At 43.3% G+C, this 19774-nt stretch overlaps 1 pseudogene; it reads right to left on the bottom strand.

The window, feature by feature from the left end:
- Window positions 1–601: 601 nt before the first annotated feature.
- Window positions 602–19774, bottom strand: part of LOC123065962 (bZIP transcription factor ABI5 homolog) — a 35044-nt pseudogene continuing 15871 nt past the window's right edge.

Below are 19774 nucleotides of genomic sequence, written 5' to 3'. Positions count from 1 at the left end.
GAGTATGTTGTCTGCTAATGGTAGGGTGTCATAGTTGAAGGAGTCGGTGGGGGACATCCTACCTGCTTCAGACTGGGATCTCGAGGCCACCAGGTATGGTGCCATTGTCGCTCTCGGCCATGGTTGGAATGAGAAGAATTGGCGAGGCCAAGGTAGGTGGCGAGCAGGGTCATCCTTTCCCATGCTTCAGAAATGATAGTAGTCGGCGAGGCGGAGCCGTGGAGGTCACCGTCCTCGTCCTACACCTTCCTTCCCCTCATGCATGCGGTCGATTCCTTGGTTAACACATGTTTTTACACTGATAGGTGGGTTCACGTGGGCAACACCATCCACAAAACCAGCTAGCAGGCCTCGGGAGGGGGGTGACCTGCCCGATTTGGGCTAGTTAGTGGGTTAAGATACTGGTTTTCGATGTGAGGGAGTGATGTGCCCAAACTGTCATGGTTTACGGGGGTATATACACTTTTTCCAAAAAGAAATGTTAATTACTATCAACACCACAATTGTCTCTGCAGTTGCATCAGACACAAAACAACTAGAATGCAAGTCCTCCTCATCGTCCTGCTAGCACATCTATGGAAGTTGAAATGTGGGTCACCGTTCACCAGATGCAGTTGCCACAGTTCCTCGACATGGTGCCACCCATCTTGGCGTTGATGTTCTCCTTGGACTATTCCATCATTCCTCCACCAGCTGTAAACAATATTATGACCACAAGGAGTTAACATCAACACGCACACATTAACTCTTTTTAGACTTGGTAATTAGATTGTTGCAAGTAATTTACAAATGATGGTAAATGTAGGAGGCTTTTTTTTGAGAAATGGATGATCACCAGTGGCCTCCGATGCACACAGCCATATGAGTATGCGTGTTGATACTCGCTGTCATGGTTAGCCAGCCAAGGAGCGCGTGAAGACTAGACGAACCCTCAAGTTGTGAGCCGAGGCAGAGGGAAAAGGGAATGGACTACCCAAGCATTGCAACGGGTGACCACCGTCAATTCTCATGGGATCCCGCGTGACCACTAATTTGAATATCTCAAACGTCATTGGATTTAAAAACTATTTGAATATCTCAAATTTCATAGACGCGATAAAGTGCACCTATGTGACTAAACTCTATTCGTGTGTCATCTCCACTTCTTCATAAGAGAGCAAAGGTGAAGACTCTCACACACACCTCCGAAATAGACCACACATAGCATTGCATCATATTAAAGCGCGAGTACACATCAACATAGTGCTAACTTTCTTTTGTTCCATTCGTATGAACCTTCTGATTAACCCATCATCACCTATATACGAATAGTAACAACAAAACAAGTGCACTTTCTTGAAAAAACACTAACAATTGGTTCTTTATGGGTTTTAGGTGCCACTAGTAAATGAATGCCATGCCGCTCTGAAAGGAAATGCTAACTACTATCAACTCTCATGGGATTTTGTGTGACCACTGATTTGAATAGCTAAAATTTCACCGGATTTAATAACTATTTGAATGGCTTAAATTTCACTTACGCAACAAAGTGCACCTACATGACTAAACTCAACTCATGTGTCATCTGCACTTCTTCAGAAGATAGAAAATGCAAAGACTCCATCATACACTGGAAATGAAACACACACATAGCATCACATCATATTAAGGAGAGCGTACACGGGACGCAGAGTATCTAGTCCCGAGCTCATATGCTCATTAGTCAACATTAGAATCCAAAAATGTAAAAAAAATAAAAAAATCAGAATTTTGTTTGGTAAAAACTTTCACAAATATTCTTAGTTCATGAAAATTTTATCCCGAAATAACATTCTTGGAGGTCTTCGTAAAAAAACAAACTCGGCACTCGAGAAATGCTATTTTTGAAAGCATTTTGGAGCATTTTTTTGCCATGACTTTCACGAATATTATTTCAAGATGAAATTCGCAAGCACCGAGAACATTTGTCAAAGTTTACACCCAAAAAATTCAGAAATTATTGAATTTTTTTAATTTATTATTCACCTCAAGCTCAGTTGAGCTTGGAAGTATAAGGGGAATTTCGTACTACACATCAACATGTTGCTAATTTTCTCTTGTTCCATTTGTCTGAAGTTTTTGACAAATCCATCATCATCTATAAACAGTAATAACAACAAAAGTTCACTTGCTTGACCAAATAAACACTGATATTTGTGTTCTTGTGGGTTATAGGTACCACTAGTAAATTAACATATCACCACAGAAAAGGTAACTACTATCAACACCACGAGTATTGCTGCACTTGCATCAAACACAAAAAACAACCAGACTTCATGTACTCCTCCTGCCTGCATGACTATGGAAGTTGAATGGCAAGTCACTGTTCACCAAATGGAGCTGCTGCAGCGCCTCAACAACAGGGTGTCACCCTTCTTGGCATTGACGTTCTCCTTTGACTGTTCCATCTTCTTCACTAGTTGTAAAAAAATCATGACCATAGGGTGTTATCATCAGCACACACACATTAACATTTTTAAGACATGGCTATTATATTCTTGCAAGCAATTGGCAAATGATGGTAAGCATAGGAGGATTTATTCTGAGAAAAAGAGGATCACCCCCGACCCCCGATGCACATAACCGTAATACTATGAACGTTGATAATCTCCGTCATGGTTGGCCAACCAGGGAACGCAACTGAAGGCTAGTCAGACCCTCAAGCAGCGAGCCACGATGGAGGGGAAAGGGAATTGACTACCCAAGCATTACGATGGGTCACTATCGTCAAGTCTCACGGGATCTCGTGTGACCACTTATTTGAATAGCTCAAATTCCACTGGATGTAAAAACTATTTCAGTGGCTCAAATTTCATTGGCGCGGCAAAGAGCGCTTACGTGACTAAACTCCACTCCTGTGTCATATCCACTTCTTCAGAGGAGAGCAAACGAGAATACTCCCCCACATATATATCTGAAATAGACCACACACGTTGCATCGCATCATATTAAATCACGAGTACACATCAACATATTGCAAATTTTCTTTTGTTCCATTTGTTTGAAGCTTCTGACAAACACATATACCTATAAACAGTAACAACAACACACAGTTCACTTGCTTGACCAGATAAACATTCACATTTGGTTCCTTATTGGTTTTAACTACTAGTAGTAAATTACTATACTACCCTGCCCTAAAAGGAAAGGCGTAACTGCTATCAACACAACAATTGATTCTCATCCTCCAGCTAACATGGCTATGGAAGCTGAATGGTGGGTCAGCATTCACTAGGTGCAGCTTCTGTTGCGTCGCGGCAGGGCGCCACTATCGTGGTTTTGTCATGGTAGATGTCCTTGTGTAAGGACTTAGTCGTGAGGCCAACGCATCTAAGTGGTAGCTTGAACAGGGTTGAGCAGGACGAGAGACGCGAGATTTTACCCAGGTCCGGCCCCTCGCGGTGGAGGTAAAAGCCTACATCCCGTTTCATTGATATTGATGATGATGACGATCTTGGTTACAAGGGTGGTGTTTCGCTACCTCTATCTCGAGAGCATCTACATTGATCTTGTCTAAGACTTGCCTGACTAAGCCCTGACTATCTTAACCTGTAAAGAACCTGACCCTCTTGGGGTGCCCTGCCCCTCCATATATAAGTTGAAGGGGCGGGTTTACATGTAGAGTCCTAGTAGGATAAGGATTTAGCCTATTTCTGAATTCCCATCGCGGGCTTCTTGGCATGGGCTTCTGAATCCCGGGCTTCTTATGTCCAGACGAGCGCCTTACAGCCAGGTGGCTTACATTCAGGACTTATCTTCAGGGATTATCTTCAGGAGTCTCATCTTTCGAGACTCATCATGGCGGGTTAATATGGCTGGTTACGATGGCTACATTAGTCTAGAGAGGACTTACATGGATGCTCAAGTCCAGAGAGGACTTAACATGGCTGCTTAAGACCAGAGATGACTTAACATCAGGGTGACTTAAGCCCGAAGATGACTTAAGCTTCAGGGCGTCTTATCCTTATGAGTCGGGCCTTGGTCGTGGGGAATATCCCCAACATTAGCCCCCAGTTTAGCTTGGAATTTATTCATGCTAAACTCTTGAAATAAGAATATGTAAAGGGACAGGCTCACTCAAAAAGATGAGTTTTAGTTCATACCCTCGGTTCCTCTTGATTCATTAGCTGGTTCTTCGAGTCTCTTGGTTTCTGGTTCTGGTGCTTCAATCTTGATCTCGTGCCTCTACACAATCAGGTCAACGGGCCTGGGTCTGTTGCACCTGGGTGGACCATAACGGGCCGTCATTAATCGGCCATATTAGATGACGCTATGAAAATGACCCAACAGATTAATGAGCCACAAATGGGCCAACTGTAACCATTGGCTGCATTTGGCCCACAAGCAGAAAAGGCCAGTAACGGGCCATAAGTAACTGAATTCTGTAAATGAGCCCAAGAATAAATGATCCCTAAGAAGGCCAAAAGTTAACATGGACTAGAAACAGCCAAATGGAATAATGGGCCATTAATGGGTATAAAGCGATACACTATTCATTACGGGCTAGTTTCACCACGGGCGGTTAATGGGCCAAGAGTTACAAAGGGATCATATGGGCTGAAAGACGTCATGTGCCATACGTGGGCAGGAAGTTACAACGGGCTAGAATCATATTGGCCGGCCCAGATGATGCTACTGGGCCTGATTCGGATAGGCCGTAACGGGCCTTGACTTAGCGGCCTATAAATGGGCTACATGCGAACAAGCCGTTAACAGGCTTTCTGTGGGCCGGCCCGCTACCTTTTGACCAAGTCAAACGGGCTGGCCTTTTCACCGGAATGGGCCTCTGTTGGGTCGTGCCACATGTCGACGTATCATAGGCGCCTTCGGTCCAATGAGTGGATGACATTGCTACGTCTTGAGCTTGCGTTGGTTTTCCTTGAAGAGGAAAGGGTGATGCAACAATAATAGCGTAAGTATTTCCCTCAGTTTTTGAGAACCAAGGTATCAATCCAGTAGGAGGCTCCTCAAAAGTCCCACGCGCCTACCCAAACAAACAAGAACTCGTAACCAATGTAATAAAGGGGTTGTCAATCCATTCACGGCCACTTGCGAAAGTGAGATTTGATAGAGATAATATGATAAGATAAATATATTTTTGGTATTTTATAATATAGATTGGAAAAGTAAAGATGCAAATAAAAGTAGATTGAAAGCTTATATGATAAAAAATAGACCCGGGGGCCATAGGTTTCACTAGTGGCTTCTCTCAAGATAGCATAAGTATTACGGTGGGTGAACAAATTACTGTCGAGCAATTGATAGAAAAGCGAATAATTATGAGATTATCTAGGCATGATCATGTATATAGGCATCACGTCCGTGACAAGTAGACCGACTCCTACCTGCATCTACTACTATTACTCCACACATCGACCGCTATCCAGCATGCATCTAGAGTATTAAGTTCATAAAGAACAGACTAACGCATTAAGAAATATGACATGATGTAGAGGGATAAACTCATGCAATATGATATAAACCCCATCTTTTTATCCTCGATGGCAACAATACAATACGTGCCTTGCTGCCCCTGCTGTCACTGGGAAAGGACACTGCAAGATTGAACCCAAAGCTAAGCACTTCTCCCATTGCAAGAAAGATCAATCTAGTAGGCCAAACCAAACTAATAATTCGAAGAGACTTGCAAAGATAACTTAATCACACATAAAATAATTCAGAGGAGATTCAAATATTTCTCATAGATAAACTTGATTATAAACCCACAATTCATCAGATCTCGACAAACACACTGCAAAAAGAGTTACGTCGAATAGATCTCCAAGAAGATCAAGGAGAACTTTGTATTGAGAATCAAAGAGAGAGAAGAAGTCATCTAGCTAATAACTATGGACCCGAAGGTCTGTGGTAAACTACTCACAACTCATCGGAGAGGCTATGGTGTTGATGTAGAAGCCCTCCGTGGTCGATTCCCTCTTCGGCGAAGCGCCAGTGAAGGCTCCAAGATGGGATCTCGCGGATACAGAAGGTTATGGCAGTGCAAATAGTTTTTCGTTGGCTCCCCTGATGTTTTCGGGGTACATGGGTATATATAGGAGGAAGAAGTAGGTCAGTGGACGCCCGAGGGGTGCACGAGACAGGGGGAACGCCCTCCACCCTCGTGGCCGCCTCTTTCGTTTATTGACTTCCACTCCAAGTCCTCTGGATCACGTTTGTTCCAAAAAGATCGCTCCCGAAGGTTTCATTCCGTTTGGACTCCATTTGATATTCCTTTTCTTCGAAACACTGAAATAGGCAAAAAAAAAACAGCAATACGGGTTGGGCTTCCGGTTTGTAGGTTAGTCCCAAAAATGATATAAATGTGTAAAGTAAATCCCATAAACATCCAAAACGGGTAATATAATAGCATGGAACAATAAAAAATTATAGATATGCTGGAGACGTATCAAGCATCCCCATGCTTGATTCCTGCTTCTCCTCGAGTAGGTAAATGATAAAAACAGAATTTTTGATGTGGAATGCTACCTAGCATAATTCTTAATGTAATTTTCTTTATTGTGGCATGAATGTTCAGATCCAAATGATTCAAAATAAAAGTTCATATTGACATAAGAAATAGTAATACTTCAAGCATACTAATCAAGCAATCATGTCTTCTCAAAATAACATGGCTAAAGAAAGTTATCCCTACAAAATCATAAAGTCTGGCTGTTGCTCTATCTTCATCACACAAAGTATTTAATCATGCACACCCCCGATGACAAGCCAAGCAATTGTTTCATACTTTAGTAATCTCAAACTTTTTCAACTTTCACGCAATACATGAGCGTGAGCCATGGACATAACACTATAAGTGGAATAGAATGGTGGTTGTGGAGAAGACAAAAAGGAGAAGATAGTCTCACATCAACTAGGCCTATCAACGGGCTATGGAGATGCCCATTAATATATATCAATGTGAGTGAGTATGGATTGCCATGCAACGGATGCACCAGAGCTATAAATGTATGAAAGCTCAATAAAAGAAACTAAGTGGGTGTGCATCCAACTCGCTTGCTCACGAAGACCTAGGGCATTTTGAGGAAGCCCATCATTGGAATATACAAGCCAAGTTCTATAATGAAAATTCCCACTAGTATATGAAAGTGGCAACATAGGAGACTCTCTATCATGAAGATCATGGTGCTACTTTGAAGCACAAGTGTGGTAAAAAGGATAGTAGCATTGTCCCTTCTCTCTTTTTCTCTCATTTTTTGTTTGGCCTTCCTTTTTTTATTTGGCCTCTTTTTTTTATTTGGTAGGCTCTTTGGCCTCTTTTTTTTATAAAGTCCGAAGTCTCATCCCGACTTGTGGGGGAACCATAGTCTCCATCATCCTTTCCTCACTGGGACAATGCTCTAAAAATGAAGATCATCACACTTTTATTTACTTACAAGTCAAGATTACAACTCAATACTTAGAACAAGATATGACTCTATAAGAATGCCTCCGGCGGTGTACCGGGATATGCAATGAATCAAGAGTGACATGTATGAAAATTATGAAGGTGGCCTTGCCACAAATACGGTGTCAACTACATGATCATGCAAAGAGCAATATGACAATGATGATGCGTGTCATATAAACGGAATGGTGGAAAGTTGCATGGCAATATATCTCGGAGTGGCTATGGAAATGCCATAATAGGTAGGTATGGTGGCTGTTTTGAGGAAGGTATATGGTGGGTGTATGGTACGGGCGAAAGTTGTGTGGCACAAAAGAGGCTAGCAATGGTGGAAGGGTGCGAGTGCGTATAATCCATGGACTCAACATTAGTCATAAAGAACTCATGTACTTATTGCAAAAATCTACAAGTCATCAAAAAGAAATTACTGCGCGCATGCTCCTAGGGGGTTTGATTGGTAGGAAAAGACCATCGCTCATCCCCGACCGCCACTCCTAAGGAAGACAATCAATAAATAAAATTCTGCTCCAACTTCATCATAAAGTGGTTCACCATACATGCATGCTACGGGAATCACAAACTTCAACACAAGTATTCTTTAAATTCATAATCACCCAACTAGCATGACTCTAATATCACCACCTTTATATCTCACAACAATTATCAAGCATCAAATTGATCATAGCATCCAATTCACTTTCTATGATAGTTTTTATTATACCCAACTTGGATGCCCATCATTCTAGGACCACTTTTATAACCATAGAAAATACCATGTTGTTCTAAGAGACTCTCAGAATAATATAAGTGAAGCATGAGAGATCAAAAATTTCTTCAAACTTAAGCCACCGCTGTGCTCTAAAAGATATAAGTGAAGCACTAGAGCAAAAATTATCAAGCTCAAAAGATATAAGTGAAGCACATAGAGTATTCTAATAATTTTCAATCAAGTGGGATTCTTCCCAAAAGGTGTGTACAGAAAGGATGATTGTGGTAAACTAAAAAGCAAAGACTAATATCATACAACACGCTCCAAGCAAAACACATATCATGTGGCGAATAAAAATATAGCTCCAAGTAAAGTTACCGATAAACGAAGACGAAAGAGGGGATGCCTTTCGGGGCATCCCCAAGCTTAGGATTTTGGATATTCTTGAATATCTTGGGGTGCCATGGGCATCCCCAAGCTTAGGCTCTTGCCACTCCTTATTCCATAATCCATCAAATCTTTACCCAAAACATGAAAACTTCACAACACAAAACTCAACAGGAAATCTCATAAGCTCCGTTAGTGAAAGAAAGCAAAACCACCACATAAGGTACTGTAATTAACTCATTCTTTATTTATATTGGTGTTAAACATACTGTATTCCAAGTTCTCTATGGTTCATACCACTTAATACTAGCCATAGATGCATTAAAATAAGCAAACAACACACGAAAAACAGAATCTATCAAAAACATAACAGTATGTAGCAATCTGTAACTCTCGAATACTTCTGGAACCCTAAAAATCCTACAAAAATAGGAAGTCCTTGGAAATTTGTATATTCATCTACAGAAAAATAATAAATGCAAAAGCACATTCCTGTGAATTACTAAAATTATTTTTGTGCGCACAAAGTTTCTGTTTTTCAGCAGAATCAAATTAACTATCACCATAGGTTATACTTGGCACAAACACTAAATAAAACATAAAAAGACATATAAACAGAAAGTAGAAGCAAAATTGATTGAATAACAGCTAGGAAAAATATTGGGTTGTCTCCCAACAAGCGCTTTTCTTTAACGCCTTTTTAGCTAGGCATTGAGATTTCAATGATGCTCACATGAAAGACAAGAATTGAAGCATAAAGAGAGCATCATAAAACATCTGACGAACACACTTAAGTCTAACATACTTCCTATGCATAGGTTTTTTATAAGCAATCAAATTATCAAGGCAAGCAAAAACTAGCACATGCAAGGAAGAAGACGTTAGCAATCTCAACATGAAGAGAGGTAATTTAGTAACATGAAAATTTCTACAACCATATTTTCCTCTCTCATAATAATTACATGTAGGATCCTAAGCAAATTCAACAAAATATCTATCATATAACATATTCTCAACATGATCCACATGCATGCAAAGTTGACACTCTTCCAAGATAGTGGGATTAACATTAACTAAAGTCATGACCTCTCCAAACCCACTTTTATCAACAATATCATAAGATTGATAATACTCCAAATATGTGGGATCTAAAGTTGACACTCTTCCAAACCCACTTTCAATATTATTGCAAACACTATTATCAATCTCATATTCATCATGGGGCTTAAATAAATTTTCAAGATCATAAGAAGAATCACCTCAATCATGATCATTGCAACAAATAGTAGACATAGCAAAACTAGCATCCCCAAGCTTAGGGTTTTGCATATTATTAGCACAATTGACATCAAGAGAATTTATAATAAAATCATTGCAATCATGCTTTTTATTCAAAGATCTATCATGAATCGCTTCATAAAGTACTTCATCACAATTTTTAGATTAACGAATTTCAAGCGAAACTTCCTGAAGATAATCTAGTGCACAAAACTCACTTGCAATTGGTTCATCATAATTGGATCTCTTAAAAAGATTAGCAAGCGGATGAGGACCCATAGATCTTAGCTTCTTTGTTTAGTAACAAAAACACAATTATTCCAACCAAACGAGCAAACGAGCCAAGTAAGACATTAAGGTAAACGAAAATACGAACATAAGAAGGGCGAATAAAACGGCAAGGGTGAAGTGGGGGAGAGGAAAACGAGAGGAAAATAGCAAATAATGTAAATGCAAGGGAGATGAGTTTGCGATGGGTACTTGGTATGTCTTGACTTGAGCGAAGATCTCCCCGGCGATGGCGCCAGAAATCCTTCTTGCTACGTCTTGAGCTTGCGTTGGTTTTCCTTGAAGAGGAAAGGGTGATGCAGCAATAGTAGCATAAGTATTTCCCTCAGTTTTTGAGAACCAAGGTATCAATCCAGTAGGAGGCTCCTCAAAAATCCCACGCACCTACACAAACACAAACAAACAAGAACTCGCAACCAACGCAATAAAGGGGTTGTCAATCCCTTTAGGCCACCTGCAAAAGTGAGATCTGATAGAGATAATATGATAAGATAAATATATTTTTGGTATTTTATAATATAGATTGGAAAAGTAAAGATGCAAATAAAAGTAGATTGAAAGCTTATATGATAAAAGATAGTGGTTTCACTAGTGGCTTCTCTCAAGATAGCATAAGTATTACGGTGGGTGAACAAATTACTTTTGAGCAATTGATAGAAAAGCGAATAATTATGAGATTATCTAGGCATGATCATGTATATAGGCATCACGTCCGTGACAAGTAGACCGACTCCTGCCTTCATCTACTATTATTACTCCACACATCGACCGCTATCCAGCATGCATCTAGAGTATTAAGTTCATAAAGAACAGAGTAACGCATTAAGAAAGATGACATGATGTAGAGGGATAAACTCATGCAATATGATATAAACCCAATCCTTTTATCCTCGATGGAAACAATACAATACGTGCCTTGCTGCCCCTGCTGTCACCGGGAAAGGACACCGCAAGATTGAACCCAAACCTAAGCACTTCTCCCATTGCAAGAAAGATCAATCTAGTAGGACAAACCAAACTGGTAATTCGAAGAGACTTGCAAAGATAACTTAATCACACATAAAAGAATTCAGAGTAGATTCAAATATTTCTCATAGATAAACTTGATCATAAACCCACAATTCATCGGATCTCGACAAACACACCGCAAAAGGAGTTACATCAAATAAATCTCCAAGAAGATCAAGGAGAACTTTGTATTGAGATTCAAAGAGAGAGAAGAAGCCATCTAGCTAATAACTATGGACCCGAAGGTCTGTGGTAAACTACTCACAACTAATCGGAGAGGCTATGGTGTTGATGTAGAAGCCCTCCATGGTCGATTCCCCCTCCGACGGAGCGCCGGCGAAGGCTCCAAGATTGGATCTCGTGGATACAGAAGGTTACAGTGATGGAAATAGTTTTTCATTGGCTCCCCTGATGTTTTTGGCGTACATGGGTATATATAGGAGGAAGAAGTAGGTCGGTGGACGCCCGAGGGGCCCACGAGACAGGGGGCGCGCCCAGTAGGGGGGCGCCCTCCACCCTCGTGGCCGCCTCTTTTGTTTCTTGACTTCTACTCCAAGTCCTCTGGATCATGTTTGTTCCAAAAAGATCGCTCCCAAAGGTTTCATTCCGTTTGGACTCTGTTTGATATTCCTTTTCTCCGAAACACTGAAATCAGCAAAAAAAATAGCAATACGGGCTGGGCCTCCAGTTAGTAGGTTAGTCCCAAAAATGATATAAATGTGTAAAGTAAAGCCCATAAACATCCAAAACGGGTAATATAATAGCATGGAACAATCAAAAATTATAGATATGTTGGAGACATATAAGACATCTGTCCTAACGGTGAGCTGACGCGTGGTTCCTCTGGACATTGAGAATTTTACATGTGGAAAATCCCCAGTGATATGGGTTATTAATGGGTTATCGGATCCAAACCGGAACCCGATAGCTTAACGGCGACCCATTACGGTGGATGCCACATGTCAGTCACCCTTGACGAAAGCACTTTCATGGAAGTGGACACTTCCGTGATGATAATTTTGGTAATGTCATGGAACACGTCTACGAGAGCACATGTATGGATATCTTGATTCTGTCATAAAATCGTCATGGATGTACATGCATGACAGAAAACGTGACCCACTGTGACAAACATGTATCATCACAGAAATGTATTTTTTTGTAGTGCTTGGTTTATCCTTGCTATCAGTAAGTTGTCTCTCACATGACTTAAGCCATTTTTTAAACCTTGACAAGTTCAGGGTCATGAAGATTGACTTGTCAAGAGTACGGCGGGTCATCTTGTTCGGAGTAGTATCAAGCATACATGCAGGTTTAACCACTAATGTGGCGTTTGACCGGGTCACAAGGGTTTTGTAAGCTAAACTCATTGAGTTGGAAGTCCCCTGGTGCCCTTATGATCAATTAATAAAGGCTCATGCTCAGTACATATGAGATGAAACGACAAACGCCCTGAGTTTCGGGGATGCTGGCTTTATTACATTGATCATAATAAGATAAGCCAATAAGGCAGGATACCATGTTTGAACCGCACATCATGGCAGCAAGTTCTCTTTGGCAACCATAATTTTTCTAAACTCGAACTTGTGAGAGATGAATTCCTCTTGAACCGGATATTGAGAGCTCAAAACTTTGTGAGAGATAGATTTCCCTTGAGCCAGATTTTAAACCGGAAATTTTTACTGACAATCTGGAATTTTTCTTTTGAACCGGAACTTTCTGATTTCTCAGTACTTTTTGAGCTAGAAATTTTCTGACAACTTTGAAATTTTCACTTATGTGACAGCAGTCTTCCGGTACCGGGTTGTCTTCCCCTTGATGAATGGGGTTCTTAAATTTATGACAACAGCCAATTCTGCCGAGTCATGTCTGTGCAGCCCCCGAGTCTTAAGATGACTAGAGAAGTTGGCTTGAGATTCTCCATATTTGACCGTGATATAAACCGGCATAGAGAATTTGAACAGCGGAACACTGGAATTTGTTTGAAGCTGGAGGTAAGATGGCGAGTTTAATGATCTTTGCTATGCGTATCATATGTCCTCCCATTTCTTGGTATTCTCTCTTGGTCCGGCTCATGTAGTTCTTCCAGGACCATTTTCTTCTCTTTTTTCTTTTGCTGGTTTTTGAATCACTGGGTCAAATAGTGGCCAGCTCACCCAGCCTCTCCAGGGATAGTTCATCCATGACCTACCCTTTTGATTTCTCAATATGCTGAAGCAGACCGGACCACGGTGATGGTGGCTTGTACACCTATTCGTCAGGAAATATGGCATGTGCAGACACTGGAACAAACTCCGTGTCTAATGTATATTGGACATGTGATTTTTGGATTTCACTTTGTCGTGTCCTCCGTGCCCAATGAACAACTGTCCTGCATATAAAAATATCAAAGACAGTATAATTGTTCTCTTGGGAAAACATGTATTGATAAAATAAATGGGAGGATAGCACCTGATACTTTTGTCGGATGATTGTAGACAGAGCAAACTAAGTTTCGACACGCAGATGGATCCACTTTTTGTTTTTACCCAGTCAAACTCCTTGGTCCTTTGTTCTCTGCTGGAGTCCATACCCGTAGGATATCTCTGGTGTATGTAATAGTTGTACCGACACTAGACTATTACCAGTTTCAGTTTGACCAAGTGATGCCCTCTGGGTAGCATCAAGTGCTACTTTAGACAAGTAAGTGCAACTCTGTAGAAGCAAGTATATAAATTCCAGCTCTGTAGCAATATCGGTTTGTTTGTGATGCAGAATACTAGCTTCACGTCCTCTCGTAGTCGAACAATAGCATTGGAAAGCTGGATGTGTCAAAGTTTTCTAATATCTCTTTTTTGTTGAAGACCCCCTGACTCTGAACTCCATACAGCTGCTGCTCGAGCTCACATCCTCCAGGGGGAGATAAAGAAGGACAAGACTCTGGTGGTGGTTGAGGCAAGGCTTTGGGAACGGCGGCTTGACAGGGGCCGGTAGGTTGGAGGCGCAAACCAGTGACAGCGGTGAGGCCGCAACAGAAGTGCTGGCGAGGCGGCTCAGAGGCTTGGCCTTGGAAGGAGCGGCTTGAGGCAAAACGGGCGACTCGGGGGCTGCAAGCATTGAGGCAGAGGCGATTTGGCTCGGCAGGAGCAACTGCAGGTGGCGGCGTCTTTCAAGCGAGGCTACGACGAAGGAAAATGACAATATGCTTCAAAGGTAAGGCGGGCGCGCATGGTCCGCGTCTTGGGGGCGGACGGCGGCTCACCGTGCGGCAAAAGGAGGCGACTTGGCAACGTATGCGAGTTGAAGAGGGGCGCCATGGCGCAGCAAATGTTGAGCAAGGCCAGGTGAGGCAATGACTCATGGTGGCTGCCTGAAGCAGGAGCACAACTGTGGAGATGGTCGGCTCAATGGTGGCAGGTTGGCGTGCCATTATGCAGAGGCGGAGCGGAGGCAGCCTGAGGCTGGGCGGCTCAGGGCCAAATTCGACAATGGTGGCTCGTGGTGGTATCGTGTTAGCGATGGAAAACGAGCGCGATGACAGCGGCCACGAGCGAGGCCAGCGACCCAGCATGGCCGAGCTGCAGGGCGGGCGGCGGCTTGAACGCCCGAAAACTCAAGAGACCGAGCGGCTCTAGCCACGACCACAATGGTGGCTCACGGCACGGCTATAGAAACTACGACGAGGAGGCGGCTTAGTGCGGGGCGGCTGGCGGCCCGAGACGCGGAGGTGAGGCCCGCAACCGGGGTGTCTTGAAGACAAAGGAGGAGCGGAGCTGACAGCGGAGGCAGGGCCAGCTCGGTGAGGCGGCCTGACCTAGAGAGGGCACGAACGCGACTGAGACGGGAGCGACGGATGGCCGCGACGGCTTGTGGTGACAAGCACCTATGACCGCCATGGCGGACGACCAACTCAACAGGGGCAACTTGATGCGGATGTAGCTTGGGGCCAGGACGATTCAATGGCGGGCGACAGAGGCATGCGGCGGCTTGTTGCGGTGGGTCGCGGCAGCGGCTTGGACGTGCAACAGAAGAGGAGGGTGCAGCTGGCCCTGGAAGCGGTGGCTCGAGGTCGTGGCCACGCTCAGCAGAGGCGGAGGGCGGGGCCAGCCACGGAGGCGACTTTTCGGAGAGTGATGACTTAAAGCCACTTGGCGACTCGCGCGTGAAGGTGGCTTGAGGTGGCGCCACGTGCAGCGATGACTGCAGGTTGAAGGAAGAGCGAGGCCATAGTGGTGAATTAAAAGCGCATGTAGAGGCGAAGTGTAGTGGAGACGGCTGAGCCCCGGTGGAGGCGGCTTACACTCAGGGCAGAAGGGCTGACGACTCGCCGTGATGGCGGCTTGATGCCGGCCATGGCAGGGGCGAAGTCGTCGAAGCGGCAGCCCAGGTTGCAGTGTAGCCGGGGCGGCTCGACCGAGCGAGGAAATAGAGAGAGTAGCAGACGGGTGGCTCAAGGACAACCACGGTAGATAAGCCAACTCACCCACGGTAGGTCGTGGCAGCTGAAGCAGATCAAGGCGACGACGGCTGATCAAGTCATGGACGCGGGCTGGGGAGATGCCCACTTGGTGCGACCAGCTCAACTTGAATCATGGCTACGGGGGCAGCTTTCAATGGAAGTGGCAGTGGCGAGCCGAGGCGCCGGCGGGTCTGCTGCTGAAGCGGAGAACATCGGCACAGTCGGTGGCGGCTAGCGGCCCAAGACGCGGCGTCTTGCACAGAGGGAGGCTGGTGATGGCTTGGAGGCAGGCAGCTGGAGATCAGCTCCGTCGAGGGTGAGTCAGACGCGGAGCGAGGTGAGGCCGTCTCCATGACCAGACCCTTATCCGGGGTTTGACCTGCTTATTCTTTTTCTTTCGTATTCCTTCCAGGGTCAAGACCTTCTTTGGCAATTTTATCGTCCTCCAACTCAAGAGATATGAAAACATAGCCACAACTCAGCCGATTGCAAAGAACGACTGCAACGGAAATTTGTGGTCCCTCTTGGTGCAACCTGAGACCGATGGATCTCTGACCCTTCATAAAAAAACTCTCTTCTCGGACTCGGCGGATTACCACGGCGCGTGTAGCAGACGCTGAAAATTGCAACTCTAACTCTCTTGATCTTAAATCTCGTATATGTTGTTTTGACTATTTGTTGATAATGTGTTCTTCTGCGCCGGCTCTTCTTTATCCGGTACATCGCAAGTTTCTCGATCCCTGAATAGACCCCTTCAGGAACTCAACACCACCGTACGCTCGCCCCACAGTGGGCGCCAACTATCGTGGTTTTGTTACTGCAGATGTGTTGGCATTCTAGATATAGGGGTACCCAGACTTGCCTGCCTACGGCCTGCGGCATGGCTCCATCAATGGCCTGGTATGGCCCAATTTCGACATCAACTACTCGAGACCCTCGCGAGGGGCCAAGCCTCGTGAGGCGGATGACACCAAGACCTCTAAGGGGATCAGCCTCCTCAGGCTGGCACCCAAGGAGCAAAGATTTCTGTGCAAGGCTCACCTCGTGAGGTTTGGGTGACGTGAGCCCTGACGATCGAGGCTAGGCGGGCGCCAGCGGGCGCAGTGTACTAGTTTCCTCTTTGGTGCAAAGGAGGCAAGTAGTGGGTGCGGGGTCCCGAGGAATGCTACCTCTTGAGCATGCGTTGGTTTTTCCTTGAAGAGGAAAGGGTGATGCAGCAAAGTAGCGTAAGTATTTCCCTCAGTTTTTGAGAACCAACGTATCAATCCAGTAGGAGGCTACACTCAAATCCCTCGTACCGGCACAAACAAATATGAACCTTGCAACCAGTGTGATAAAGGGGTTGTCAATCCCTTCACGGCAACTTGCAAAAGTGAGATCTGATAGAGATAATAAGATAAATATTTTTGGTATTTTTCTGAAATAGATTGAAATGTAAAGATTGCAAGATAAAATATATCGGAAACTTATATGATGGAAAATAGACCCGAGGGCCATATGTTTCACTAGCGACTTCTCTCAAGATAGCATAAGTATTATGGTGGGTGAACAAATTACTGTCGAGCAATTGATAAAAAGTGCATAGTTATGAGAATATCTAGGTATGATCATGTATATAGGCATCACGTCCGCGACAAGTAGATCGAATTGATTCTGCATCTACTACTATTACTCCACGCATCGACCGCTATCCAGCATGCATCTAGAGTATTAAGTTCAAAAGAACAGAGTAACGCATTAGGCAAGATGACATGATGTAGAGCGATAAACTCAAGCAATATGATATAAACCCCATCTTTCTATCCTCGATGGCAACAATACAATACGTGCCTTGCTACCCATGCTGTCACTGGGAAAGGACACCGCAAGATTGAACCCAAAGCTAAGCACTTCTCCCATTGCAAGAAAGATCAATCTAGTAGGCCAAACCAAGCTGATAATTCAAAGAGACTTGCAAAGATAACAAATCATACATAAAAGAATTCAGAGGAGATTCAAATATTGTTCATACATAATCTTGATCATAAACCCACAATTCATTGGATCTCGACAAACACACCGCAAAAAGTATTACATCGAATAGATCTCCAAGAAGAGTGTGGAGAACTTTGTATTGAGATCCAAAGAGAGAGAAGAAGCCATCTAGCTAATAACTATGGACCCGAAGGTCCGAAGTAAACTACTCAGACTTCATCGGAGAGGCTATGGTGTTGATGTAGAAGCCCTCCGTGATTGATTCCCCCTCCGACGGAGCGTCGGAAAATGCCCCAATATGGGATCTCACGGGTATAGAAGGTTGCGGCGGTGGAAATAGGGTTTCATGGTGCTTCTGGATGTTTTCGGGGTATATGAGTATATATAGGCGAAAGAAGTAGGTCGGTGGAGCCATGAGGGGCCCATGAGGGTGGGGGGCATGCCTACCCCCTGGCCGCGCCCTCATACCTCGTGGCCACCTCGTTGCTTCCTTGACGTCCACTCCAAGTCTCCTGGATTGCATTTGTTCCAAAAACGATTCTCCTGCAGGTTTCATTCCGTTTGGACTCCGTTTGATATTCCTTTTCTGTGAAACACTGAAATAGGCAAAAAACAACAATTTGCACTGGGCCTCTGGTTAACAGGTTAGTCCCAAAAATAATGTAAAAGTGCATCATAAATCCCATTAAACATCCAAAACAGATAATATAATAACATGGAACAATCAAAAATTATAGATACGTTGGAGACGTATCAAGCATCCCCAAGCTTAATTCCTGCTCGTCCTCAAGTAGGTAAGTGATAAAAATAGAATTTTTGATGTGGAATGCTACCTAACATAATTTTCAATGTAATTCTCTTTATTGTGGCATGAATGTTCAGATCCAAAAGATTCAAGTTAAAAGTTTAATATTGACATAAAAATAGTAATACTTCAAGCATGCTAACCAAGCAGTTTATGTCTTATGAAAATAGCATAGCCAAAGAAAGTTTATCCCTACAAAATCATATAGTTTGGCCATGCTTCATTTTTGTCACACAAAATGCTCCCATCATGCACAACCCTGGTTTCAGCCAAGCAATTGGTTCATACTTTTTGACGTGCTTCAGCCTTTTCAACCCTCACGCAATACATGAGCGAGCCATGGACATAACACTATGGGTGGAGTAGAGTATGATGATAGGGATTATGTGAGAAAACAAAAAAAGGAGAAAGTCTCACATTGACGCGGCTAATCAATGGGCTATGGTGTCAATACGAGGAGTAGGGATTGCAATGCAACGGATGCACTAGAGCTATAAATGTATGAAAGCTCATCAAAAATAAACTAAGTGGATGTGCATCCAACTTGCCTGCTCCCGAAGACCTAGGGCATTTTTAGGAAGCCCATCATTGGAATATACAAGCCAAGTTCTATAATGAAAAATTCCCACTAGTATATGAAAGTGACAAAATAAGAAACTCTCTATCATGAAGATCATGGTGCTATTTTGAAGCACAAGTGTGGAAAAAGGATAGTAGCATTGTCCCTTCTCTCTTTTTCTCTCATTTTTTTATTTGAGCTTCTTTGCCTTTTTTTAATTTTTTTATTTTCTCTCCTTTTTTTTATTTCGTCATGAGTCTCATCCCGACTTGTGGGGGAATCATAGTCTCCATCATCCTTTCCTCACATGGGACAATGCTCTAATAATGGAAATCATCACACTTCTATTTATTTACAACTCAAGAATTACAACTCAATACTTAGGACAAAATATGACTCTATGTGAATGCCTCTGGCGGTGTACCGGGATATGCAATGAATCAAGAGCGACATGTATGAAAGAATTATAAAGGTGGCTTTGCCAGAATTACGATGTCAACTACATGATCATGCAAAGCAATATGACAATGATGGAGAGTGTCATAATAAACGGAATAGTGGAAAGTTGCATGGCAATATATCTCGGAATGGCTATGGAAATGCCATAATAGGTATGTATGGTGGCTGTTTTGAGGAAGATATAAGGAGGTTTATGTGTGATAGAGCATATCGTATCACGGGGTTTGGATGCACCGGCGAAGTTTGCACCAACTCTCAATGTGAGAAAGGACAATGCACGGTACCGTAGAGGCTAGCAAATTGCAGAAGTGTAAGAGTGCGTATAATCCATGGACTCACATTAGTCATAAAGAAATCATATGCTTATTGTAAAAGTTTATTAGCCCTCGAAGCAAAGTACTAATACGTATGCTCCTAGGGGAAGGGTTGGTAGGAGTTAACCATCG

Source organism: Triticum aestivum, chromosome 3B (genome assembly GCF_018294505.1).
Source record: "Triticum aestivum cultivar Chinese Spring chromosome 3B, IWGSC CS RefSeq v2.1, whole genome shotgun sequence".
NCBI lineage: Eukaryota > Viridiplantae > Streptophyta > Magnoliopsida > Poales > Poaceae > Triticum > Triticum aestivum.
Note: the sequence above shows the minus strand (reverse complement) of the source record. Positions and strands in the feature narration are given on the sequence as shown.